We start from the raw sequence: 26670 nt of genomic DNA on the forward strand, positions 1-26670 counted from the left end.
GGAAAGGCAAGGCAAAAGGGCAAAGTAAGGCCAGGCAAGGCAAAACGGGAAAGTAAGGAAAGGCAACAGAAGGCAAGGCAACAGAAGGTAAGATAAAAAGGCAACGAAAGGGAAGGCAAGGCATGGCAAAAGGGCAAAGCAAGGCAAGGCAAGGCAAAAGGGCAAAGCAAACCAAGGCAAGGCAAGGGTAAAAGGGCAAAGGAAGGCAAGGAAAGGCAAAAGGGCAAAGTCAGGCAAGATAAGGGAAAAGGGTAAAGGAAGGCAAGGCAATTCAAGGCAAAAGGGCAAAGTAAGGAAAGGCAAGGCAAAAGGGCAAAGCAAGGAAAGGCAAGGAATAAGGGCAAAGCAAAGCAAGGCAAAGGAATGCAAAATGGCAAGGAAGCCAATTCAAGGCAAGGCAAAAGGGCAAAGCAAGCCAAGGCAAGGCAAGCTAAAATGGCAAAGCAAAGCAAGGAAGGGAAGGCAAAAGGGCAAAGTCAGGCAAGGTAAGGCAAAAGGGTAAAGGAAGGCAAGGCAAGTCAAGGCAAAAGGGCAAAGCAAGTCAAGGCAAGTCAAGGCAAAATGGCAAAGCAAGGTAAGAGAAGGCATGGCAAAAAAGCAAAGCAAGGCATGGCAATGCAAAAGGGCAGAGCAAGGCCGAGGGAAGGGAAAAGGGCAAGGCAAGGAAAGGCAAAAGGGTAAACCAAGGGAAGGCAAAAGGACAAAGCAAGGAAAGGCAAGGCAAAAGGGGAAAGCAATGCAAGGCAAGGGAAGGCAAAACGGCAAAGGAAGCCAATTCAAGGCAAGGTAAAAGGGCAAAGCAAGCCAAGGCAAGGCAAGCCAAAAGGGCAAAGCAAAGCAAGGAAAGGCAAGGCAAAAGGGCAAAGTAAGGCCAGGCAAGGCAAAACGGGAAAGTAAGGAAAGGCAACAGAAGGCAAGGCAACAGAAGGCAAGATAAAAGGGCAACGAAAGGGAAGGCAAGGCATGGCAAAAGGGCAAAGCAAGGCAAGGCAAGGCAAAAGGGCAAAGCAAGGTAAGAGAAGGTATGGCAAAACAGCAAAGCAAGGCATGGCAATGCAAAAGGGCAAAGCAAGGCCGAGGGAAGGGAAAAGGGCAATGCAAGGCAAGGCAAGGAAAGGCAAAAGGGTAAACCAAGGGAAGGCAAAAGGACAAAGCAAGGAAAGGCAAGGCAAAAGGGCAAAGCAAACCAAGGCAAGGCAAGGTAAAAGGGCAAAGGAAGGCAAGGAAAGGCAAAAGGGCAAAGTCAGGCAAGATAAGGCAAAAGGGTAAAGGAAGGCAAGGCAATTCAAGGCAAAAGGGCAAAGTAAGGAAAGGCAAGGCAAAAGGGCAAAGCAAGGAAAGGCAAGGAATAAGGGCAAAGCAAAGCAAGGCAAGGGAATGCAAAATGGCAAGGAAGCCAATTCAAGGCAAGGTAAAAGGGCAAAGCAAGCCAAGGCAAGGCAAGCTAAAATGGCAAAGCAAAGCAAGGAAGGGAAGGCAAAAGGGCAAAGTAAGGGAATTCAAGGCAAGGAAAAAGGGCATAGTAAGGCAAGGCAAAAGTGAAAAGCTTGGCAAGGCAAGTCAAGGCAAAATGGCAAAGCAAGGCAAGGCAAGGCAAAAGCGGAAAGCAAGGCAAGGCAAGGCAAGGAAAAAGGGCAAAGCAAGTCAAGGAAAGGCAAGGCAAAAGGGCAAAGCAAGGCAAGTCAAGGCAAAAGGGCAAAGCAAGTTAATGCAAGGCAAGGCAAAATGGCAAAGTCAGGCAAGGTAAGAAAAAAGGGTAAAGGAAGGCAAGGGAAGTCAAGGCAAAAGGGCAAAGCAAGTCAAGGTAAGTCAAGGCAAAATGGCAAAGCAAGGTAAGAGAAGGCATGGCAAAAAAGCAAAGCAAGGCATGGCAATGCAAAAGGGCAGAGCAAGGCCGAGGGAAGGGAAAAGGGCAATGCAAGGCAAGGCAAGGAAAGGCAAAAGGGTAAACCAAGGGAAGGCAAAAGGACAAAGCAAGGAAAGGCAAGGCAAAACGGGAAAGTAAGGAAAGGCAACAGAAGGCAAGGCAACAGAAGGCAAGATAAAAGGGCAACGAAAGGGAAGGCAAGGCATGGCAAAAGGGCAAAGCAAGGCAAGGCAAGGCAAAAGGTCAAACTAAGCCAAGGCAAGGAGAGGCAAAAGGGCAAAGCAAGGCAAGGAAAGGCAAGGCAAAATGGTAAAGTCAGGCAAGGCAAGGCAAAAGGGTAGGGAAAGGCAAGGCAAGTCATGGCAAAAGGGCAAAGCAAAGCAAAGCAAGGGAACACAAAAGGGGAAAGGAAGCCAATTCAAGGCAAGGTAAAAGGGCAAAGCAAGCCAAGGCACTGCAAGCCGAAAGGGCAAAGAAAAGCAAGGGAAGGGAAGGCAAAAGGGCAAAGTAAGGCAAGGCAAGGCAAAACGGGAAAGTAAGGAAAGGCAACAGAAGGCAAGGCAACAGAAGGCAAGATAAAAGGGCAACGAAAGGGAAGGCAAGGCATGGCAAAAGGGCAAAGCAAGGCAAGGAAAGGCAAGGCAAAAGGGCAAAGCAAGGCAAGTCAAGACAAAAGGGCAAAGCAAGGTAAGGCAAGGCAAGGCAAAATGGTAAAGTCAGGCAAGGCAAAAGGGCAAAAGGATAGGGGAAGGCAAGGCAAGGCAAGGCAATAGGGCAAAGCAAAGCAAGGCAAGGGAAGACAAAAGGGGAAAGGAAGCCAATTCAAAGCAAGCCAAGGCACTGCAAGCCGAAAGGGCAAAGCAAAGCAAGGGAAGGGAAGGCAAAAGGGCAAAGTAAGGCAAGGCAAGGCAATAGGGCAAAGTAAGGAAAGGCAAGGCAAAAGGGCAAAGCAAAGCAAGTCAAGGCAAGGCAAAATGGCAAAGGAAGCCAATTCAAGGCAAGGTAAAAGGGCAAAGCAAACCAAGGCAAGGCAAGGTAAAAGGGCAAAGCAATGCAAGGCAAGGCAAAAGTGAAAAGGTTGGCAAGGCAAGTCAAGGCAAAATGGCAAAGCGAGGCAAGGAAAGGCCAAGGCAAAAGCGGAAAACAAGGCAAGGCAAGGCAAAAGGCCAAAGCAAGGTAAGAGAAGGGATGGCAAAACAGCAAAGCAAGGCATGGCAATGCAAAAGGGCAAAGCAAGGCCGAGGGAAGGGAAAATGGCAATGCAAGGCAAGGCAAGGAAAGGCAAAAGGGTAAACCAAGGGAAGGCAAAAGGACAAAGCAAGGAAAGGCAAGGCAAAAGGGGAAAGCAATGCAAGGCAAGGGAAGGCAAAACGGCAAAGGAAGCCAATTCAAGGCAAGGTAAAAGGGCAAAGCAAGCCAAGGCAAGGCAAGCCAAAAGGGCAAAGCAAAGCAAGGGAAGGGAAGGCAAAAGGGCAAAGTAAGGGAAGGCAAGGCAAAACGGGAAAGTAAGGAAAGGCAACAGAAGGCAAGGCAACAGAAGGTAAGATAAAAGGGCAACGAAATGGAAGGCAAGGCATGGCAAAAGGGCAAAGCAAGGCAAGGCAAGGCAAAAGGGCAAAGCAAACCAAGGCAAGGCAAGGTAAAAGGGCAAAGGAAGGCAAGGAAAGGCAAAAGGGCAAAGTCAGGCAAGATAAGGCAAAAGGGTAAAGGAAGGCAAGGCAATTCAAGGCAAAAGGGCAAAGTAAGGAAAGGCAAGGCAAAAGGGCAAAGCAAGGAAAGGCAAGGAATAAGGGCAAAGCAAAGCAAGGCAAAGTAATGCAAAATGGCAAGGAAGCCAATTCAAGGCAAGGCAAAAGGGCAAAGCAAGCCAAGGCAAGGCAAGCTAAAATGGCAAAGCAAAGCAAGGAAGGGAAGGCAAAAGGGCAAAGTCAGGCAAGGTAAGGCAAAAGGGTAAAGGAAGGCAAGGCAAGTCAAGGCAAAAGGGCAAAGCAAGTCAAGGCAAGTCAAGGCAAAATGGCAAAGCAAGGTAAGAGAAGGCATGGCAAAAAAGCAAAGCAAGGCATGGCAATGCAAAAGGGCAGAGCAAGGCCGAGGGAAGAGAAAAGGGCAAGGCAAGGAAAGGCAAAAGGGTAAACCAAGGGAAGGCAAAAGGACAAAGCAAGGAAAGGCAAGGCAAAAGGGGAAAGCAATGCAAGGCAAGGGAAGGCAAAACGGCAAAGGAAGCCAATTTAAGGCAAGGTAAAAGGGCAAAGCAAGCCAAGGCAAGGCAAGCCAAAAGGGCAAAGCAAAGCAAGGAAAGGCAAGGCAAAAGGGCAAAGTAAGGCCAGGCAAGGCAAAACGGGAAAGTAAGGAAAGGCAACAGAAGGCAAGGCAACAGAAGGCAAGATAAAAGGGCAACGAAAGGGAAGGCAAGGCATGGCAAAAGGGCAAAGCAAGGCAAGGCAAGGCAAAAGGGCAAAGCAAGGTAAGAGAAGGGATGGCAAAACAGCAAAGCAAGGCATGGCAATGCAAAAGGGCAAAGCAAGGCCGAGGGAAGGGAAAATGGCAATGCAAGGCAAGGCAAGGAAAGGCAAAAGGGTAAACCAAGGGAAGGCAAAAGGACAAAGCAAGGAAAGGCAAGGCAAAAGGGGAAAGCAATGCAAGGCAAGGGAAGGCAAAACGGCAAAGGAAGCCAATTCAAGGCAAGGTAAAAGGGCAAAGCAAGCCAAGGCAAGGCAAGCCAAAAGGGCAAAGCAAAGCAAGGAAAGGCAAGGCAAAAGGGCAAAGTAAGGCCAGGCAAGGCAAAACGGGAAAGTAAGGAAAGGCAACAGAAGGCAAGGCAACAGAAGGTAAGATAAAAGGGCAACGAAATGGAAGGCAAGGCATGGCAAAAGGGCAAAGCAAGGCAAAGCAAGGCAAAAGGGCAAAGCAAACCAAGGCAAGGCAAGGTAAAAGGGCAAAGGAAGGCAAGGAAAGGCAAAAGGGCAAAGTCAGGCAAGATAAGGCAAAAGGGTAAAGGAAGGCAAGGCAATTCAAGGCAAAAGGGCAAAGTAAGGAAAGGCAAGGCAAAAGGGCAAAGCAAGGAAAGGCAAGGAATAAGGGCAAAGCAAAGCAAGGCAAAGGAATGCAAAATGGCAAGGAAGCCAATTCAAGGCAAGGCAAAAGGGCAAAGCAAGCCAAGGCAAGGCAAGCTAAAATGGCAAAGCAAAGCAAGGAAGGGAAGGCAAAAGGGCAAAGTCAGGCAAGGTAAGGCAAAAGGGTAAAGGAAGGCAAGGCAAGTCAAGGCAAAAGGGCAAAGCAAGTCAAGGCAAGTCAAGGCAAAATGGCAAAGCAAGGTAAGAGAAGGCATGGCAAAAAAGCAAAGCAAGGCATGGCAATGCAAAAGGGCAAAGCAAGGCCGAGGGAAGGGAAAAGGGCAATGCAAGGCAAGGCAAGGAAAGGCAAAAGGGTAAACCAAGGGAAGGCAAAAGGACAAAGCAAGGAAAGGCAAGGCAAAAGGGCAAAGCAAACCAAGGCAAGGCAAGGTAAAAGGGCAAAGGAAGGCAAGGAAAGGCAAAAGGGCAAAGTCAGGCAAGATAAGGCAAAAGGGTAAAGGAAGGCAAGGCAATTCAAGGCAAAAGGGCAAAGTAAGGAAAGGCAAGGCAAAAGGGCAAAGCAAGGAAAGGCAAGGAATAAGGGCAAAGCAAAGCAAGGCAAGGGAATGCAAAATGGCAAGGAAGCCAATTCAAGGCAAGGTAAAAGGGCAAAGCAAGCCAAGGCAAGGCAAGCTAAAATGGCAAAGCAAAGCAAGGAAGGGAAGGCAAAAGGGCAAAGTAAGGGAATTCAAGGCAAGGAAAAAGGGCATAGTAAGGCAAGGCAAAAGTGAAAAGCTTGGCAAGGCAAGTCAAGGCAAAATGGCAAAGCAAGGCAAGGCAAGGCAAAAGCGGAAAGCAAGGCAAGTCAAGGCAAGGAAAAAGGGCAAAGCAAGTCAAGGAAAGGCAAGGCAAAAGGGCAAAGCAAGGCAAGTCAAGGCAAAAGGGCAAAGCAAGTTAATGCAAGGCAAGGCAAAATGGCAAAGTCAGGCAAGGTAAGGCAAAAGGGTAAAGGAAGGCAAGGCAAGTCAAGGCAAAAGGGCAAAGCAAGTCAAGGCAAGTCAAGGCAAAATGGCAAAGCAAGGTAAGAGAAGGCATGGCAAAAAAGCAAAGCAAGGCATGGCAATGCAAAAGGGCAGAGCAAGGCCGAGGGAAGGGAAAAGGGCAATGCAAGGCAAGGCAAGGAAAGGCAAAAGGGTAAACCAAGGGAAGGCAAAAGGACAAAGCAAGGAAAGGCAAGGCAAAACGGGAAAGTAAGGAAAGGCAACAGAAGGCAAGGCAACAGAAGGCAAGATAAAAGGGCAACGAAAGGGAAGGCAAGGCATGGCAAAAGGGCAAAGCAAGGCAAGGCAAGGCAAAAGGTCAAACTAAGCCAAGGCAAGGAGAGGCAAAAGGGCAAAGCAAGGCAAGGAAAGGCAAGGCAAAATGGTAAAGTCAGGCAAGGCAAGGCAAAAGGGTAGGGAAAGGCAAGGCAAGTCATGGCAAAAGGGCAAAGCAAAGCAAAGCAAGGGAACACAAAAGGGGAAAGGAAGCCAATTCAAGGCAAGGTAAAAGGGCAAAGCAAGCCAAGGCACTGCAAGACGAAAGGGCAAAGAAAAGCAAGGGAAGGGAAGGCAAAAGGGCAAAGTAAGGCAAGGCAAGGCAAAACGGGAAAGTAAGGAAAGGCAACAGAAGGCAAGGCAACAGAAGGCAAGATAAAAGGGCAACGAAAGGGAAGGCAAGGCATGGCAAAAGGGCAAAGCAAGGCAAGGAAAGGCAAGGCAAAAGGGCAAAGCAAGGCAAGTCAAGACAAAAGGGCAAAGCAAGGTAAGGCAAGGCAAGGCAAAATGGTAAAGTCAGGCAAGGCAAAAGGGCAAAAGGATAGGGGAAGGCAAGGCAAGGCAAGGCAATAGGGCAAAGCAAAGCAAGGCAAGGGAAGACAAAAGGGGAAAGGAAGCCAATTCAAAGCAAGCCAAGGCACTGCAAGCCGAAAGGGCAAAGCAAAGCAAGGGAAGGGAAGGCAAAAGGGCAAAGTAAGGCAAGGCAAAGCAATAGGGCAAAGTAAGGAAAGGCAAGGCAAAAGGGCAAAGCAAAGCAAGTCAAGGCAAGGCAAAACGGCAAAGGAAGCCAATTCAAGGCAAGGTAAAAGGGCAAAGCAAACCAAGGCAAGGCAAGGTAAAAGGGCAAAGCAATGCAAGGCAAGGCAAAAGTGAAAAGGTTGGCAAGGCAAGTCAAGGCAAAATGGCAAAGCAAGGCAAGGAAAGGCCAAGGCAAAAGCGGAAAACAAGGCAAGGCAAGGCAAAAGGCCAAAGCAAGGTAAGAGAAGGGATGGCAAAACAGCAAAGCAAGGCATGGCAATGCAAAAGGGCAAAGCAAGGCCGAGGGAAGGGAAAATGGCAATGCAAGGCAAGGCAAGGAAAGGCAAAAGGGTAAACCAAGGGAAGGCAAAAGGACAAAGCAAGGAAAGGCAAGGCAAAAGGGGAAAGCAATGCAAGGCAAGGGAAGGCAAAACGGCAAAGGAAGCCAATTCAAGGCAAGGTAAAAGGGCAAACCAAGCCAAGGCAAGGCAAGCCAAAAGGACAAAGCAAAGCAAGGAAAGGCAAGGCAAAAGGGCAAAGTAAGGCCAGGCAAGGCAAAACGGGAAAGTAAGGAAAGGCAACAGAAGGCAAGGCAACAGAAGGTAAGATAAAAGGGCAACGAAAGGGAAGGCAAGGCATGGCAAAAGGGCAAAGCAAGGCAAGGCAAGGCAAAAGGGCAAAGCAAACCAAGGCAAGGCAAGGTAAAAGGGCAAAGGAAGGCAAGGAAAGGCAAAAGGGCAAAGTCAGGCAAGATAAGGCAAAAGGGTAAAGGAAGGCAAGGCAATTCAAGGCAAAAGGGCAAAGTAAGGAAAGGCAAGGCAAAAGGGCAAAGCAAGGAAAGGCAAGGAATAAGGGCAAAGCAAAGCAAGGCAAAGGAATGCAAAATGGCAAGGAAGCCAATTCAAGGCAAGGCAAAAGGGCAAAGCAAGCCAAGGCAAGGCAAGCTAAAATGGCAAAGCAAAGCAAGGAAGGGAAGGCAAAAGGGCAAAGTCAGGCAAGGTAAGGCAAAAGGGTAAAGGAAGGCAAGGCAAGTCAAGGCAAAAGGGCAAAGCAAGTCAAGGCAAGTCAAGGCAAAATGGCAAAGCAAGGTAAGAGAAGGCATGGCAAAAAAGCAAAGCAAGGCATGGCAATGCAAAAGGGCAGAGCAAGGCCGAGGGAAGGGAAAAGGGCAAGGCAAGGAAAGGCAAAAGGGTAAACCAAGGGAAGGCAAAAGGACAAAGCAAGGAAAGGCAAGGCAAAAGGGGAAAGCAATGCAAGGCAAGGGAAGGCAAAACGGCAAAGGAAGCCAATTCAAGGCAAGGTAAAAGGGCAAAGCAAGCCAAGGCAAGGCAAGCCAAAAGGGCAAAGCAAAGCAAGGAAAGGCAAGGCAAAAGGGCAAAGTAAGGCCAGGCAAGGCAAAACGGGAAAGTAAGGAAAGGCAACAGAAGGCAAGGCAACAGAAGGCAAGATAAAAGGGCAACGAAAGGGAAGGCAAGGCATGGCAAAAGGGCAAAGCAAGGCAAGGCAAGGCAAAAGGGCAAAGCAAGGTAAGAGAAGGTATGGCAAAACAGCAAAGCAAGGCATGGCAATGCAAAAGGGCAAAGCAAGGCCGAGGGAAGGGAAAAGGGCAATGCAAGGCAAGGCAAGGAAAGGCAAAAGGGTAAACCAAGGGAAGGCAAAAGGACAAAGCAAGGAAAGGCAAGGCAAAAGGGCAAAGCAAACCAAGGCAAGGCAAGGTAAAAGGGCAAAGGAAGGCAAGGAAAGGCAAAAGGGCAAAGTCAGGCAAGATAAGGCAAAAGGGTAAAGGAAGGCAAGGCAATTCAAGGCAAAAGGGCAAAGTAAGGAAAGGCAAGGCAAAAGGGCAAAGCAAGGAAAGGCAAGGAATAAGGGTAAAGCAAAGCAAGGCAAGGGAATGCAAAATGGCAAGGAAGCCAATTCAAGGCAAGGTAAAAGGGCAAAGCAAGCCAAGGCAAGGCAAGCTAAAATGGCAAAGCAAAGCAAGGAAGGGAAGGCAAAAGGGCAAAGTAAGGGAATTCAAGGCAAGGAAAAAGGGCATAGTAAGGCAAGGCAAAAGTGAAAAGCTTGGCAAGGCAAGTCAAGGCAAAATGGCAAAGCAAGGCAAGGCAAGGCAAAAGCGGAAAGCAAGGCAAGGCAAGGCAAGGAAAAAGGGCAAAGCAAGTCAAGGAAAGGCAAGGCAAAAGGGCAAAGCAAGGCAAGTCAAGGCAAAAGGGCAAAGCAAGTTAATGCAAGGCAAGGCAAAATGGCAAAGTCAGGCAAGGTAAGGCAAAAGGGTAAAGGAAGGCAAGGCAAGTCAAGGCAAAAGGGCAAAGCAAGTCAAGGCAAGTCAAGGCAAAATGGCAAAGCAAGGTAAGAGAAGGCATGGCAAAAAAGCAAAGCAAGGCATGGCAATGCAAAAGGGCAGAGCAAGGCCGAGGGAAGGGAAAAGGGCAATGCAAGGCAAGGCAAGGAAAGGCAAAAGGGTAAACCAAGGGAAGGCAAAAGGACAAAGCAAGGAAAGGCAAGGCAAAACGGGAAAGTAAGGAAAGGCAACAGAAGGCAAGGAAACAGAAGGCAAGATAAAAGGGCAACGAAAGGGAAGGCAAGGCATGGCAAAAGGGCAAAGCAAGGCAAGGCAAGGCAAAAGGTCAAACTAAGCCAAGGCAAGGAGAGGCAAAAGGGCAAAGCAAGGCAAGGAAAGGCAAGGCAAAATGGTAAAGTCAGGCAAGGCAAGGCAAAAGGGTAGGGAAAGGCAAGGCAAGTCATGGCAAAAGGGCAAAGCAAAGCAAAGCAAGGGAACACAAAAGGGGAAAGGAAGCCAATTCAAGGCAAGGTAAAAGGGCAAAGCAAGCCAAGGCACTGCAAGACGAAAGGGCAAAGAAAAGCAAGGGAAGGGAAGGCAAAAGGGCAAAGTAAGGCAAGGCAAGGCAAAACGGGAAAGTAAGGAAAGGCAACAGAAGGCAAGGCAACAGAAGGCAAGATAAAAGGGCAACGAAAGGGAAGGCAAGGCATGGCAAAAGGGCAAAGCAAGGCAAGGAAAGGCAAGGCAAAAGGGCAAAGCAAGGCAAGTCAAGACAAAAGGGCAAAGCAAGGTAAGGCAAGGCAAGGCAAAATGGTAAAGTCAGGCAAGGCAAAAGGGCAAAAGGATAGGGGAAGGCAAGGCAAGGCAAGGCAATAGGGCAAAGCAAAGCAAGGCAAGGGAAGACAAAAGGGGAAAGGAAGCCAATTCAAAGCAAGCCAAGGCACTGCAAGCCGAAAGGGCAAAGCAAAGCAAGGGAAGGGAAGGCAAAAGGGTAAAGGAAGGCAAGGCAAGGCAATAGGGCAAAGTAAGGAAAGGCAAGGCAAAAGGGCAAAGCAAAGCAAGTCAAGGCAAGGCAAAATGGCAAAGGAAGCCAATTCAAGGCAAGGTAAAAGGGCAAAGCAAACCAAGGCAAGGCAAGGTAAAAGGGCAAAGCAATGCAAGGCAAGGCAAAAGTGAAAAGGTTGGCAAGGCAAGTCAAGGCAAAATGGCAAAGCGAGGCAAGGAAAGGCCAAGGCAAAAGCGGAAAACAAGGCAAGGCAAGGCAAAAGGCCAAAGCAAGGTAAGAGAAGGGATGGCAAAACAGCAAAGCAAGGCATGGCAATGCAAAAGGGCAAAGCAAGGCCGAGGGAAGGGAAAATGGCAATGCAAGGCAAGGCAAGGAAAGGCAAAAGGGTAAACCAAGGGAAGGCAAAAGGACAAAGCAAGGAAAGGCAAGGCAAAAGGGGAAAGCAATGCAAGGCAAGGGAAGGCAAAACGGCAAAGGAAGCCAATTCAAGGCAAGGTAAAAGGGCAAAGCAAGCCAAGGCAAGGCAAGCCAAAAGGGCAAAGCAAAGCAAGGGAAGGGAAGGCAAAAGGGCAAAGTAAGGGAAGGCAAGGCAAAACGGGAAAGTAAGGAAAGGCAACAGAAGGCAAGGCAACAGAAGGTAAGATAAAAGGGCAACGAAATGGAAGGCAAGGCATGGCAAAAGGGCAAAGCAAGGCAAGGCAAGGCAAAAGGGCAAAGCAAACCAAGGCAAGGCAAGGTAAAAGGGCAAAGGAAGGCAAGGAAAGGCAAAAGGGCAAAGTCAGGCAAGATAAGGCAAAAGGGTAAAGGAAGGCAAGGCAATTCAAGGCAAAAGGGCAAAGTAAGGAAAGGCAAGGCAAAAGGGCAAAGCAAGGAAAGGCAAGGAATAAGGGCAAAGCAAAGCAAGGCAAAGGAATGCAAAATGGCAAGGAAGCCAATTCAAGGCAAGGCAAAAGGGCAAAGCAAGCCAAGGCAAGGCAAGCTAAAATGGCAAAGCAAAGCAAGGAAGGGAAGGCAAAAGGGCAAAGTCAGGCAAGGTAAGGCAAAAGGGTAAAGGAAGGCAAGGCAAGTCAAGGCAAAAGGGCAAAGCAAGTCAAGGCAAGTCAAGGCAAAATGGCAAAGCAAGGTAAGAGAAGGCATGGCAAAAAAGCAAAGCAAGGCATGGCAATGCAAAAGGGCAGAGCAAGGCCGAGGGAAGGGAAAAGGGCAAGGCAAGGAAAGGCAAAAGGGTAAACCAAGGGAAGGCAAAAGGACAAAGCAAGGAAAGGCAAGGCAAAAGGGGAAAGCAATGCAAGGCAAGGGAAGGCAAAACGGCAAAGGAAGCCAATTCAAGGCAAGGTAAAAGGGCAAAGCAAGCCAAGGCAAGGCAAGCCAAAAGGGCAAAGCAAAGCAAGGGAAGGGAAGGCAAAAGGGCAAAGTAAGGCAAGGCAAGGCAAAACGGGAAAGTAAGGAAAGGCAACAGAAGGCAAGGCAACAGAAGGCAAGATAAAAGGGCAACGAAAGGGAAGGCAAGGCATGGCAAAAGGGCAAAGCAAGGCAAGGAAAGGCAAGGCAAAAGGGCAAAGCAAGGCAAGTCAAGACAAAAGGGCAAAGCAAGGTAAGGCAAGGCAAGGCAAAATGGTAAAGTCAGGCAAGGCAAAAGGGCAAAAGGATAGGGGAAGGCAAGGCAAGGCAAGGCAATAGGGCAAAGCAAAGCAAGGCAAGGGAAGACAAAAGGGGAAAGGAAGCCAATTCAAAGCAAGCCAAGGCACTGCAAGCCGAAAGGGCAAAGCAAAGCAAGGGAAGGGAAGGCAAAAGGGCAAAGTAAGGCAAGGCAAGGCAAAAGGGGAAAGCAATGCAAGGCAAGGGAAGGCAAAACGGCAAAGGAAGCCAATTCAAGGCAAGGTAAAAGGGCAAAGCAAGCCAAGGCAAGGCAAGCCAAAAGGGCAAAGCAAAGCAAGGGAAGGGAAGGCAAAAGGGCAAAGTAAGGCAAGGCAAGGCAAAACGGGAAAGTAAGGAAAGGCAACAGAAGGCAAGGCAACAGAAGGTAAGATAAAAGGGCAACGAAATGGAAGGCAAGGCATGGCAAAAGGGCAAAGCAAGGCAAGGCAAGGCAAAAGGGCAAAGCAAACCAAGGCAAGGCAAGGTAAAAGGGCAAAGGAAGGCAAGGAAAGGCAAAAGGGCAAAGTCAGGCAAGATAAGGCAAAAGGGTAAAGGAAGGCAAGGCAATTCAAGGCAAAAGGGCAAAGTAAGGAAAGGCAAGGCAAAAGGGCAAAGCAAGGAAAGGCAAGGAATAAGGGCAAAGCAAAGCAAGGCAAAGGAATGCAAAATGGCAAGGAAGCCAATTCAAGGCAAGGCAAAAGGGCAAAGCAAGCCAAGGCAAGGCAAGCTAAAATGGCAAAGCAAAGCAAGGAAGGGAAGGCAAAAGGGCAAAGTCAGGCAAGGTAAGGCAAAAGGGTAAAGGAAGACAAGGCAAGTCAAGGCAAAAGGGCAAAGCAAGTCAAGGCAAGTCAAGGCAAAATGGCAAAGCAAGGTAAGAGAAGGCATGGCAAAAAAGCAAAGAAAGGCATGGCAATGCAAAAGGGCAAAGCAAGGCCGAGGGAAGGGAAAAGGGCAATGCAAGGCAAGGCAAGGAAAGGCAAAAGGGTAAACCAAGGGAAGGCAAAAGGACAAAGCAAGGAAAGGCAAGGCAAAAGGGCAAAGCAAACCAAGGCAAGGCAAGGTAAAAGGGCAAAGGAAGGCAAGGAAAGGCAAAAGGGCAAAGTCAGGCAAGATAAGGCAAAAGGGTAAAGGAAGGCAAGGCAATTCAAGGCAAAAGGGCAAAGTAAGGAAAGGCAAGGCAAAAGGGCAAAGCAAGGAAAGGCAAGGAATAAGGGCAAAGCAAAGCAAGGCAAGGGAATGCAAAATGGCAAGGAAGCCAATTCAAGGCAAGGTAAAAGGGCAAAGCAAGCCAAGGCAAGGCAAGCTAAAATGGCAAAGCAAAGCAAGGAAGGGAAGGCAAAAGGGCAAAGTAAGGGAATTCAAGGCAAGGAAAAAGGGCATAGTAAGGCAAGGCAAAAGTGAAAAGCTTGGCAAGGCAAGTCAAGGCAAAATGGCAAAGCAAGGCAAGGCAAGGCAAAAGCGGAAAGCAAGGCAAGTCAAGGCAAGGAAAAAGGGCAAAGCAAGTCAAGGAAAGGCAAGGCAAAAGGGCAAAGCAAGGCAAGTCAAGGCAAAAGGGCAAAGCAAGTTAATGCAAGGCAAGGCAAAATGGCAAAGTCAGGCAAGGTAAGGCAAAAGGGTAAACCAAGGGAAGGCAAAAGGACAAAGCAAGGAAAGGCAAGGCAAAAGGGCAAAGCAAACCAAGGCAAGGCAAGGTAAAAGGGCAAAGGAAGGCAAGGAAAGGCAAAAGGGCAAAGTCAGGCAAGATAAGGCAAAAGGGTAAAGGAAGGCAAGGCAAGGCAAAAGGGCAAAGCAAGGTAAGAGAAGGTATGGCAAAACAGCAAAGCAAGGCATGGCAATGCAAAAGGGCAAAGCAAGGCCGAGGGAAGGGAAAAGGGCAATGCAAGGCAAGGCAAGGAAAGGCAAAAGGGTAAACCAAGGGAAGGCAAAAGGACAAAGCAAGGAAAGGCAAGGCAAAAGGGCAAAGCAAACCAAGGCAAGGCAAGGTAAAAGGGCAAAGGAAGGCAAGGAAAGGCAAAAGGGCAAAGTCAGGCAAGATAAGGCAAAAGGGTAAAGGAAGGCAAGGCAATTCAAGGCAAAAGGGCAAAGTAAGGAAAGGCAAGGCAAAAGGGCAAAGCAAGGAAAGGCAAGGAATAAGGGCAAAGCAAAGCAAGGCAAGGGAATGCAAAATGGCAAGGAAGCCAATTCAAGGCAAGGTAAAAGGGCAAAGCAAGCCAAGGCAAGGCAAGCTAAAATGGCAAAGCAAAGCAAGGAAGGGAAGGCAAAAGGGCAAAGTAAGGGAATTCAAGGCAAGGAAAAAGGGCATAGTAAGGCAAGGCAAAAGTGAAAAGCTTGGCAAGGCAAGTCAAGGCAAAATGGCAAAGCAAGGCAAGGCAAGGCAAAAGCGGAAAGCAAGGCAAGGCAAGGCAAGGAAAAAGGGCAAAGCAAGTCAAGGAAAGGCAAGGCAAAAGGGCAAAGCAAGGCAAGTCAAGGCAAAAGGGCAAAGCAAGTTAATGCAAGGCAAGGCAAAATGGCAAAGTCAGGCAAGGTAAGGCAAAAGGGTAAAGGAAGGCAAGGCAAGTCAAGGCAAAAGGGCAAAGCAAGTCAAGGCAAGTCAAGGCAAAATGGCAAAGCAAGGTAAGAGAAGGCATGGCAAAAAAGCAAAGCAAGGCATGGCAATGCAAAAGGGCAGAGCAAGGCCGAGGGAAGGGAAAAGGGCAATGCAAGGCAAGGCAAGGAAAGGCAAAAGGGTAAACCAAGGGAAGGCAAAAGGACAAAGCAAGGAAAGGCAAGGCAAAACGGGAAAGTAAGGAAAGGCAACAGAAGGCAAGGAAACAGAAGGCAAGATAAAAGGGCAACGAAAGGGAAGGCAAGGCATGGCAAAAGGGCAAAGCAAGGCAAGGCAAGGCAAAAGGTCAAACTAAGCCAAGGCAAGGAGAGGCAAAAGGGCAAAGCAAGGCAAGGAAAGGCAAGGCAAAATGGTAAAGTCAGGCAAGGCAAGGCAAAAGGGTAGGGAAAGGCAAGGCAAGTCATGGCAAAAGGGCAAAGCAAAGCAAAGCAAGGGAACACAAAAGGGGAAAGGAAGCCAATTCAAGGCAAGGTAAAAGGGCAAAGCAAGCCAAGGCACTGCAAGACGAAAGGGCAAAGAAAAGCAAGGGAAGGGAAGGCAAAAGGGCAAAGTAAGGCAAGGCAAGGCAAAACGGGAAAGTAAGGAAAGGCAACAGAAGGCAAGGCAACAGAAGGCAAGATAAAAGGGCAACGAAAGGGAAGGCAAGGCATGGCAAAAGGGCAAAGCAAGGCAAGGAAAGGCAAGGCAAAAGGGCAAAGCAAGGCAAGTCAAGACAAAAGGGCAAAGCAAGGTAAGGCAAGGCAAGGCAAAATGGTAAAGTCAGGCAAGGCAAAAGGGCAAAAGGATAGGGGAAGGCAAGGCAAGGCAAGGCAATAGGGCAAAGCAAAGCAAGGCAAGGGAAGACAAAAGGGGAAAGGAAGCCAATTCAAAGCAAGCCAAGGCACTGCAAGCCGAAAGGGCAAAGCAAAGCAAGGGAAGGGAAGGCAAAAGGGCAAAGTAAGGCAAGGCAAGGCAAAAGGGGAAAGCAATGCAAGGCAAGGGAAGGCAAAACGGCAAAGGAAGCCAATTCAAGGCAAGGTAAAAGGGCAAAGCAAGCCAAGGCAAGGCAAGCCAAAAGGGCAAAGCAAAGCAAGGGAAGGGAAGGCAAAAGGGCAAAGTAAGGCAAGGCAAGGCAAAACGGGAAAGTAAGGAAAGGCAACAGAAGGCAAGGCAACAGAAGGTAAGATAAAAGGGCAACGAAATGGAAGGCAAGGCATGGCAAAAGGGCAAAGCAAGGCAAGGCAAGGCAAAAGGGCAAAGCAAACCAAGGCAAGGCAAGGTAAAAGGGCAAAGGAAGGCAAGGAAAGGCAAAAGGGCAAAGTCAGGCAAGATAAGGCAAAAGGGTAAAGGAAGGCAAGGCAATTCAAGGCAAAAGGGCAAAGTAAGGAAAGGCAAGGCAAAAGGGCAAAGCAAGGAAAGGCAAGGAATAAGGGCAAAGCAAAGCAAGGCAAAGGAATGCAAAATGGCAAGGAAGCCAATTCAAGGCAAGGCAAAAGGGCAAAGCAAGCCAAGGCAAGGCAAGCTAAAATGGCAAAGCAAAGCAAGGAAGGGAAGGCAAAAGGGCAAAGTCAGGCAAGGTAAGGCAAAAGGGTAAAGGAAGACAAGGCAAGTCAAGGCAAAAGGGCAAAGCAAGTCAAGGCAAGTCAAGGCAAAATGGCAAAGCAAGGTAAGAGAAGGCATGGCAAAAAAGCAAAGAAAGGCATGGCAATGCAAAAGGGCAAAGCAAGGCCGAGGGAAGGGAAAAGGGCAATGCAAGGCAAGGCAAGGAAAGGCAAAAGGGTAAACCAAGGGAAGGCAAAAGGACAAAGCAAGGAAAGGCAAGGCAAAAGGGCAAAGCAAACCAAGGCAAGGCAAGGTAAAAGGGCAAAGGAAGGCAAGGAAAGGCAAAAGGGCAAAGTCAGGCAAGATAAGGCAAAAGGGTAAAGGAAGGCAAGGCAATTCAAGGCAAAAGGGCAAAGTAAGGAAAGGCAAGGCAAAAGGGCAAAGCAAGGAAAGGCAAGGAATAAGGGCAAAGCAAAGCAAGGCAAGGGAATGCAAAATGGCAAGGAAGCCAATTCAAGGCAAGGTAAAAGGGCAAAGCAAGCCAAGGCAAGGCAAGCTAAAATGGCAAAGCAAAGCAAGGAAGGGAAGGCAAAAGGGCAAAGTAAGGGAATTCAAGGCAAGGAAAAAGGGCATAGTAAGGCAAGGCAAAAGTGAAAAGCTTGGCAAGGCAAGTCAAGGCAAAATGGCAAAGCAAGGCAAGGCAAGGCAAAAGCGGAAAGCAAGGCAAGTCAAGGCAAGGAAAAAGGGCAAAGCAAGTCAAGGAAAGGCAAGGCAAAAGGGCAAAGCAAGGCAAGTCAAGGCAAAAGGGCAAAGCAAGTTAATGCAAGGCAAGGCAAAATGGCAAAGTCAGGCAAGGAAAGGCAAAAGGGTAAACCAAGGGAAGGCAAAAGGACAAAGCAAGGAAAGGCAAGGCAAAAGGGCAAAGCAAACCAAGGCAAGGCAAGGTAAAAGGGCAAAGGAAGGCAAGGAAAGGCAAAAGGGCAAAGTCAGGCAAGATAAGGCAAAAGGGTAAAGGAAGGCAAGGCAAGGCAAAAGGGCAAAGCAAGGTAAGAGAAGGTATGGCAAAACAGCAAAGCAAGGCATGGCAATGCAAAAGGGCAAAGCAAGGCCGAGGGAAGGGAAAAGGGCAATGCAAGGCAAGGCAAGGAAAGGCAAAAGGGTAAACCAAGGGAAGGCAAAAGGACAAAGCAAGGAAAGGCAAGGCAAAAGGGCAAAGCAAACCAAGGCAAGGCAAGGTAAAAGGGCAAAGGAAGGCAAGGAAAGGCAAAAGGGCAAAGTCAGGCAAGATAAGGCAAAAGGGTAAAGGAAGGCAAGGCAATTCAAGGCAAAAGGGCAAAGTAAGGAAAGGCAAGGCAAAAGGGCAAAGCAAGGAAAGGCAAGGAATAAGGGCAAAGCAAAGCAAGGCAAGGGAATGCAAAATGGCAAGGAAGCCAATTCAAGGCAAGGTAAAAGGGCAAAGCAAGCCAAGGCAAGGCAAGCTAAAATGGCAAAGCAAAGCAAGGAAGGGAAGGCAAAAGGGCAAAGTAAGGGAATTCAAGGCAAGGAAAAAGGGCATAGTAAGGCAAGGCAAAAGTGAAAAGCTTGGCAAGGCAAGTCAAGGCAAAATGGCAAAGCAAGGCAAGGCAAGGCAAAAGCGGAAAGCAAGGCAAGGCAAGGCAGGGCAAGGAAAAAGGGCAAAGCAAGTCAAGGAAAGGCAAGGCAAAAGGGCAAAGCAAGGCAAGTCAAGGCAAAAGGGCAAAGCAAGTTAATGCAAGGCAAGGCAAAATGGCAAAGTCAGGCAAGGTAAGGCAAAAGGGTAAAGGAAGGCAAGGCAAGTCAAGGCAAAAGGGCAAAGCAAGTCAAGGCAAGTCAAGGCAAAATGGCAAAGCAAGGTAAGAGAAGGCATGGCAAAAATCAAAGCAAGGCATGGCAATGCAAAAGGGCAGAGCAAGGCCGAGGGAAGGGAAAAGGGCAATGCAAGGCAAGGCAAGGAAAGGCAAAAGGGTAAACCAAGGGAAGGCAAAAGGACAAAGCAAGGAAAGGCAAGGCAAAACGGGAAAGTAAGGAAAGGCAACAGAAGGCAAGGCAACAGAAGGCAAGATGAAAGGGCAACGAAAGGGAAGGCAAGGCATGGCAAAAGGGCAAAGCAAGGCAAGGCAAGGCAAAAGGTCAAACTAAGCCAAGGCAAGGAGAGGCAAAAGGGCAAAGCAAGGCAAGGAAAGGCAAGGCAAAATGGTAAAGTCAGGCAAGGCAAGGCAAAAGGGTAGGGAAAGGCAAGGCAAGTCATGGCAAAAGGGCAAAGCAAAGCAAAGCAAGGGAACACAAAAGGGGAAAGGAAGCCAATTCAAGGCAAGGTAAAAGGGCAAAGCAAGCCAAGGCACTGCAAGCCGAAAGGGCAAAGAAAAGCAAGGGAAGGGAAGGCAAAAGGGCAAAGTAAGGCAAGGCAAGGCAAAACGGGAAAGTAAGGAAAGGCAACAGAAGGCAAGGCAACAGAAGGCAAGATAAAAGGGCAACGAAAGGGAAGGCAAGGCATGGCAAAAGGGCAAAGCAAGGCAAGGAAAGGCAAGGCAAAAGGGCAAAGCAAGGCAAGTCAAGACAAAAGGGCAAAGCAAGGTAAGGCAAGGCAAGGCAAAATGGTAAAGTCAGGCAAGGCAAAAGGGCAAAAGGATAGGGGAAGGCAAGGCAAGGCAAGGCAATAGGGCAAAGCAAAGCAAGGCAAGGGAAGACAAAAGGGGAAAGGAAGCCAATTCAAAGCAAGCCAAGGCACTGCAAGCCGAAAGGGCAAAGCAAAGCAAGGGAAGGGAAGGCAAAAGGGCAAAGTAAGGCAAGGCAAGGCAATAGGGCAAAGTAAGGAAAGGCAAGGCAAAAGGGCAAAGCTCTTACCTTGCTTTGGCCTTTTGCCTTGCCTTGCCTTGCTTTCCGCTTTTGCCTTGGCCTGTTCTTGCCTTGCTTTGCCATTTTCCCTTGCCTTGCCTTGGTTTGCTTTGCCCTTTTACCTTGCCTTGAATTGGCTTCCTTTGCCATTTTGCCTTGCCTTGACTTGCTTTGCTTTACCCTTTTGCCTTGCCTTTCCTTACTTTGCCCTTTTGCCTTGCCTTGCTTACTTTGCCCTTTTGCCTTCCCTTCCCTTGCTTTGCTTTGCCCTTTCGGCTTGCAGTGCCTTGGCTTGCTTTGAATTGGCTTCCTTTCCCCTTTTGTCTTCCCTTGCCTTGCTTTGCTTTGCCCTTTTGCCTTGACTTGCCTTGCCTTCCCCTACCCTTTTGCCCTTTTGCCTTGCCTGACTACCATTTTGCCTTGCCTTGCGTTACCTTGCTTTGCCCTTTTGTCTTGACTTGCCTTGCTTTGCCCTTTTGCCTTGCCTTTCCTTGCCTTGCTTTGCCCTTTTGCCTCTCCTTGCCTTGGCTTAGTTTGACCTTTTGCCTTGCCTTGCCTTTCTTTGCCCTTTTGCCATGCCTTGCCTTCCCTTTCGTTGCCCTTTTATCTTGCCTTCTGTTGCCTTGCCTTCTGTTGCCTTTCCTTACTTTCCCGTTTTGCCTTGCCTTGCCTTACTTTGCCCTTTTGCCTTCCCTTCCCTTGCTTTGCTTTGCCCTTTTGGCTTGCCTTGACTTGGCTTGCTTTGCCCTTTTACCTTGCCTTGAATTGGCTTCCTTTACCGTTTTGCCTTCCCTTGCCTTGCATTGCTTTCCCCTTTTGCCTTTCCTTTCTTTGCTTTGTCTTTTTGCCTTCCCTTGGTTTACCCTTTTGCCTTTCCTTGCCTTGCCTTGCATTGCCCTTTTCCCTTCCCTCGGCCTTGCTTTGCCCTTTTGCATTGCCATGCCTTGCTTTGCTTTTTGCCATACCTCTCTTACCTTGCTTTGCCCTTTTGCCTTGCCTTGCCTTACTTTGCCATTTTGCCTTCCCTTCCCTTGCTTTGCTTTGCCCTTTCGGCTTGCAGTGCCTTGGCTTGCTTTGACCTTTTACCTTGCCTTGAATTGGCTTCCTTTCCCCTTTTGTGTTCCCTTGCCTTGCTTTACTTTGCCCTTTTGCCTTGACTTGCCTTGCCTTCCCCTACCCTTTTGCCTTGCCTTGCCTGACGTTACCATTTTGCCTTGCCTTGCCTTACCTTGCTTTGCCCTTTTGTCTTGACTTGCCTTGCTTTGCCCTTTTGCCTTGCCTTTCCTTGCCGTTTTGCCTCTCCTTGCCTTGGCTTAGTTTTACCTTTTGCCTTGCCTTGCCTTGCTTTGCCCTTTTGCCATGCCTTGCCTTAACTTTCGTTGCCCTTTTATCTTGCCTTCTGTTGCCTTGCCTTCTGTTGCCTTTCCTTACTTTCCCGTTTTGCCTTGCCTTGCCTTACTTTGCCCTTTTGCCTTCCCTTCCCTTGCTTTGCTTTGCCCTTTTGCCTTGACTTGCCTTGCCTTGCTTTGCTTTTCTGCGATACCTTCTCTTACCTTGCTTTGCCCTTTTGCCTTGCCTTGCCTTCCTTTCCGCTTTTGCCTTGCCTAGCCTTGCCTTGCTTTGCCCTTTTTCCTTGCCTTACTTTGCATTTCTTTGCCCTTTTGGCCTTCCTACCTTGCCTTGCTTTGCCCTTTTGCATTGTCTTGCCTTGCTTTGCTTTGCCCTTCTGCCTCTCCTTGCCTTCTTTTTCGCTTTTGCCTTGCCATTCCTTGCGTTGCCCTTTTGACTGGCTTTGCCTTGCTTTGCCCATTTGCCTTGTCTTGCCTTGCTTTGCCCTTTTGCCTTGACTTGCTTTGCCCTTTTGCCTTGCCTTGCCTTGCCTTGCTTTGTCCTTTACCTTGCCTTGCCTTGCCTTGCTTTGCCCTTTTGCCTTTCCTTGCTTTGACTTGCTTTGCCATTTTGCCATGCATTGCATAGCTTTGCTTTACCTTTTTGCCTCTCCTTGCCTTGACTTAGTTTGACCTTTTGCCTTGCCTTGCCTTGCTTTGCCCTTTTGCCTTGCCTTGCCTTGCTTTGCCCTTTTTCCTTACCTTGCCTTCCATTTTTTTTGCCCTTTTGCATTGCCTTCTCTTGCCTTGCCTCTCTTGCCTTTCCTTGCTATGCCCTTTTGCCTTCCCTTGGTTTACCATTTTGCCTTGCCTTGCCTTCCTTTCCGCTTTTGCCTTGACTTGCCTTGCCTTGCTTTGCCCTTTTGCCTTGCCTTACTTTGCATTTCTTTGCCCTTTTGGCTTTCCTACCTTGCCTTGCTTTGCCCTTTTGCATTGTCTTGCCTTGCTTTGCTTTGCCCTTCTGCCTGTCCTTGCCTTCTTTTGCGCTTTTGCCTTGCCATTCCTTGCTTTGCCCTTTTGACTTGCCTTGCCTTGCTTTGCCCTTTTGCCTTGCCTTGCCTTGCTGTGCCCTTTTGCCTTGACTTGCCTTGCCTTGCTTTGCCCTTTTGCCTTTCCTTGCTTTGACTTGCTTTGCCATTTTGCCATGCATTGCCTAGCTTTGCTTTACCTTTTTGCCTCTCCTGCCTTGGCTTAGTTTGACCTTTTGCCTTGCCTTGCCTTGCTTTGCCCTTTTGCCTTGCCTTGCCTTGCTCTTTTGCCTTGCCTTGCCATCCCTTTCTTTGCCCTTTTGCCTTGCCTTCTCTTGCCTTGCCTTCTCTTGCCTTGCCTTGCTTTGCCCTTTGCCTTGCCTTGCCTTGTTTTTCCGCTTTTGACTTGACTTGTCTTTCCTTACCCTTTTGCCTTGCCTTACTTTGCATTTCTTTGCCCTTTTGGCTTTCCTACCTTGCCTTGCTTTGCCCTTTTGCATTGCCTTCTCTTGCCTTGCCTCTCTTGCATTTCCTTGCTATGCCCTTTTGCCTTTCCTTGGTTTACCCTTTTGCCTTGTCTTGCCTTCCTTTCCGCTTTTGCCTTGACTTGCCTTGCCTTGCTTTGCCCTTTTGCCTTGCCTTACTTTGCATTTCTTTGCCCTTTTGGCTTTCCTACCTTGCCTTGCTTTGCCCTTTTGCATTGTCTTGCCTTGCTTTGCTTTGCCCTTCTGCCTCTCCTTGCCTTCTTTTGCGCTTTTGCCTTGCCATTCCTTGCTTTGCCCTTTTGACTTGCCTTGCCTTGCTTTGCCCTTTTTCCTTACCTTGCCTTCAATTTTTTTTGCCCTTTTGCATTGCCTTCTCTTGCCTTGCCTCTCTTGCCTTTCCTTGCTATGCCCTTTTGCCTTGCCTTGCTTTGCCCTTTTGCCTTCCCTTGGTTTTCCCTTTTGCCTTTCCTTGCCTTTCCTTGCATTGCCCTTTTCCCTTCCCTCGGCCTTGCTCTGCCCTTTTGCATTGCCATGCCTTGCTTTGCTTTTTTGCCATACCTTCTCTTACCTTGCTTTGCCCTTTTGCCTTGCCTTGCCTTGCTTTCCGCTTTTGCCTTGCCTTGCCCTGCCTTGCTTTGCCATTTTGCCTTGACTTGCCTTGCCAAGCTTTTCACTTTTGCCTTGCATTGCTATGCCCTTTTACCTTACCTTGAATTCACTTACTTTGCCCTTTTGCCTTCCCTTCCTTGCTTTGCTTTGCCATTTTAGCTTGCCTTGCCTTGGCTTGCTTTGCCCTTTTACCTTGCCTTGAATTGGCTTCCTTGCCATTTTGCATTCCCTTGCCTTGCTTTGCTTTGCCCTTATTCCTTGCCTTTCCTTGCTTTGCCCTTTTGCCTTGCCTTTCCTTACTTTGCCCTTTTGCCTTGAATTGCCTTGACTTCCTTTATCCTTTTGCCTTATCTTGCCTGACTTTGCCCTTTTGCCTTTCCTTGCCTTCCTTTGCCCTTTTACCTTGCCTTGCCTTGGTTTGCTTTGCCCATTTGCCTTGCCTTTCCTTGCTTTGTCCTTTTGCCTTCCCTTGGTTTACCCTTTTGCCTTTCCTTGCCTTGCCTTGCATTGCCCTTTTCCCTTCCCTCTGTCTTGCTTTGCCCTTTTGCATTGCCATACCTTGCTTTGCTGTTTTGCCATACCTTCTCTTACCTTGCTTTGCCCTTTTGCCTTGCCTTGCCTTGCTTTCGCTTTTGCCTTGGCCTTGCCTTGGCTTGCTTTGCCCTTTTACCTTTACTTGAATTGGCTTCCTTTCCCCTTTTGTGCTCCCTTGCCTTGCTTTGCTTTGCCCTTTTGCCATGACTTGCCTTGCCTTCCCCTACCCTTTTGCCTTGCCTTGCCTGACTTTACCATTTTGCCTTGCCTTGCCTTGCTTTGCCCTTTTGCCTCTCCTTGCCTTGGCTTAGTTTGACCTTTTGCCTTGCCTTGCCTTGCTTTGCCCTTTTGCCTTGCCTTTCCTTACTTTGTCCTTTTGCCTTGCCTTGCCTTACTTTGCCCTTTTGCCTTCCCTTCCCTTGCTTTGCCTTGCCCTTTCGGCTTGCAGTGCCTTGGCTTGCTTTGCACTTTTACCTTGCCTTGAATTGGCTTCCTTTCCCCTTTTGTGTTCCCTTGCCTTGCTTTGCTTTGCCCTTTTGCCTTGACTTGCCTTGCCTTCCCCTTCCCTTTTGCCTTGCCTTGCCTGACTTTACCATTTTGCCTTGCCTTGCCTTACCTTGCTTTGCCCTTTTGTCTTGACTTGCCTTGCTTTGCCCTTTTGCCTTGCCTTTCCTTGCCTTGCTTTGCCCTTTTGTCTTGCCTTCTGTTGCCTTGCCTTCTGTTGCCTTTCCTTACTTTCCCGTTTTGCCTTGCCTTGCCTTACTTTGCCCTTTTGCCTTCCCTTCCCTTGCTTTGCTTTGCCCTTTTGGCTTGCCTTACCTTGACTTGCTTTGCCCTTTTACCTTGCCTTGAATTGCTTCTTTTGCTCTTTTGCCTTCCTTTGCATTGCCATGCCTTGCTTTGCTTTTTTGCCATACCTTCTCTTACTTTGCTTTGCCCTTTTGCCTTGACTTGCCTTGCCAAGCTTTTCACTTTTGCCTTGCCTTGCCTTGCGCTACCCTTTTACCTTGCCTTGCATTGGTTTCTTTTGCCCTTTTACCTTGCCTTGAATTCCCTTACTTTGCCCTTTTGCCTTGCCTTCCTTGCTTTGCTTTGCCCTTTTGGCTTGCCTAGCCTTGGCTCGCTTTGCCCTTTTAGCCTTGCCTTGCCTTGCTTTCCGCTTTTGCCTTTCCTTGCCATTTTGCCTTGACTTGCCTTGCCAAGCTTTTCACTTTTGCCTTGCATTGCTATGCCCTTTTACCTTGCCTTGAATTCCCTTACTTTGCCCTTTTGCCTTCCCTTCCTTGCTTTGCTTTGCCATTTTAGCTTGCCTTGCCTTTGCTTGCTTTGCCCTTTTACCTTGCCTTGAATTGGCTTCCTTGCCATTTTGCTTCCCTTGCCTTGCTTTGCTTTGCCCTTATTCCTTGCCTGACTTTGCCCTTTTGCCTTGCCTTGCCTTGCTTTCCGCTTTTGCCTTGCCTTGCCCTGCCTTGCTTTGCCCTTTTGTCTTGACTTGCCTTGCTTTCCGCTTTTGCCTTGCCTTGCCTTGCTTTGCCATTTTGCCTTGACTTGCCTTGCCAAGCTTTTCACATTTGCCTTGCCTTACTATGCCCTTTTTCCTTGCCTTGAATTCCCTTACTTTGCCCTTTTGCCTTGCCTTGACTTGCTTTGCTTTGCCCTTTTCCCTTGCCTTTCCTTACTTTGCCCTTTTGCCTTGCCTTGCCTTACTTTGCCCTTTTGCCTTCCCTTCCCTTGCTTTTCTTTGCCCTTTCGGCTTGCAGTGCCTTGGCTTGCTTTGCCCTTTTACCTTGCCTTGAATTGGCTTCCTTTGCCAAGCTTTTCACATTTGCCTTGCCTTACTATGCCCTTTTTCCTTGCCTTGAATTCCCTTACTTTGCCCTTTTGCCTTGCCTTGACTTGCTTTGCTTTGCCCTTTTGCCTTGCCTTTCCTTACTTTGCCCTTTTGCCTTGCCTTGCCTTACTTTGCCCTTTTGCCTTCCCTTGGTTTACCCTTTTGCCTTGCCTTGCCTTCCTTTCCGATTTTGCCTTGCCTTGCCTTGCTTTGCCATTTTGTCTTGACTTGCCTTGCCAAGCTTTTCACTTTTGCCTTGCCTTACTATGCCCTTTTTCCTCGCCTTGAATTCCCTTACTTTGCCCTTTTGCCTTCCCTTCCTTGCTTTGCTTTGCCATTTTAGCTTGCCTTGCCTTGGCTTGCTTTGCCCTTTTACCTTGCCTTGAATTGGCTTCCTTGCCATTTTGCATTCCCTTGCCTTGCTTTGCTTTGCCCTTATTCCTTGCCTTTCCTTGCTTTGCCCTTTTGCCTTGCCTTTCCTTACTTTGCCCTTTTGCCTTGAATTGCCTTGACTTCCTTTATCCTTTTGCCTTATCTTGCCTGACTTTGCCCTTTTGCCTTTCCTTGCCTTCCTTTGCCCTTTTACCTTGCCTTGCCTTGGTTTGCTTTGCCCATTTGCCTTGCCTTTCCTTGCTTTGTCCTTTTGCCTTCCCTTGGTTTACCCTTTTGCCTTTCCTTGCCTTGCCTTGCATTGCCCTTTTCCCTTCCCTCGGCCTTGCTTTGCCCTTTTGCATTGCCATACCTTGCTTTGCTGTTTTGCCATACCTTCTCTTACCTTGCTTTGCCCTTTTGCCTTGCCTTGCCTTGCTTTCGCTTTTGCCTTGGCCTTGCCTTGGCTTGCTTTGCCCTTTTACCTTTACTTGAATTGGCTTCCTTTCCCCTTTTGTGTTCCCTTGCCTTGCTTTGCTTTGCCCTTTTGCCATGACTTGCCTTGCCTTCCCCTACCCTTTTGCCTTGCCTTGCCTGACTTTACCATTTTGCCTTGCCTTGCCTTGCTTTGCCCTTTTGCCTCTCCTTGCCTTGGCTTAGTTTGACCTTTTGCCTTGCCTTGCCTTGCTTTGCCCTTTTGCCTTGCCTTTCCTTACTTTGCCCTTTTGCCTTGCCTTGCCTTACTTTGCCCTTTTGCCTTCCCTTCCCTTGCTTTGCCTTGCCCTTTCGGCTTGCAGTGCCTTGGCTTGCTTTGCACTTTTACCTTGCCTTGAATTGGCTTCCTTTCCCCTTTTGTGTTCCCTTGCCTTGCTTTGCTTTGCCCTTTTGCCTTGACTTGCCTTGCCTTCCCCTTCCCTTTTGCCTTGCCTTGCCTGACTTTACCATTTTGCCTTGCCTTGCCTTACCTTGCTTTGCCCTTTTGTCTTGACTTGCCTTGCTTTGCCCTTTTGCCTTGCCTTTCCTTGCCTTGCTTTGCCCTTTTGTCTTGCCTTCTGTTGCCTTGCCTTCTGTTGCCTTTCCTTACTTTCCCGTTTTGCCTTGCCTTGCCTTACTTTGCCCTTTTGCCTTCCCTTCCCTTGCTTTGCTTTGCCCTTTTGGCTTGCCTTACCTTGACTTGCTTTGCCCTTTTACCTTGCCTTGAATTGCTTCTTTTGCTCTTTTGCCTTCCTTTGCATTGCCATGCCTTGCTTTGCTTTTTTGCCATACCTTCTCTTACTTTGCTTTGCCCTTTTGCCTTGACTTGCCTTGCCAAGCTTTTCACTTTTGCCTTGCCTTGCCTTGCGCTACCCTTTTACCTTGCCTTGCATTGGTTTCTTTTGCCCTTTTACCTTGCCTTGAATTCCCTTACTTTGCCCTTTTGCCTTGCCTTCCTTGCTTTGCTTTGCCCTTTTGGCTTGCCTAGCCTTGGCTCGCTTTGCCCTTTTAGCCTTGCCTTGCCTTGCTTTCCGCTTTTGCCTTTCCTTGCCATTTTGCCTTGACTTGCCTTGCCAAGCTTTTCACTTTTGCCTTGCATTGCTATGCCCTTTTACCTTGCCTTGAATTCCCTTACTT

Source organism: Columba livia, chromosome 3, assembly GCF_036013475.1.
Source record: "Columba livia isolate bColLiv1 breed racing homer chromosome 3, bColLiv1.pat.W.v2, whole genome shotgun sequence".
NCBI lineage: Eukaryota > Metazoa > Chordata > Aves > Columbiformes > Columbidae > Columba > Columba livia.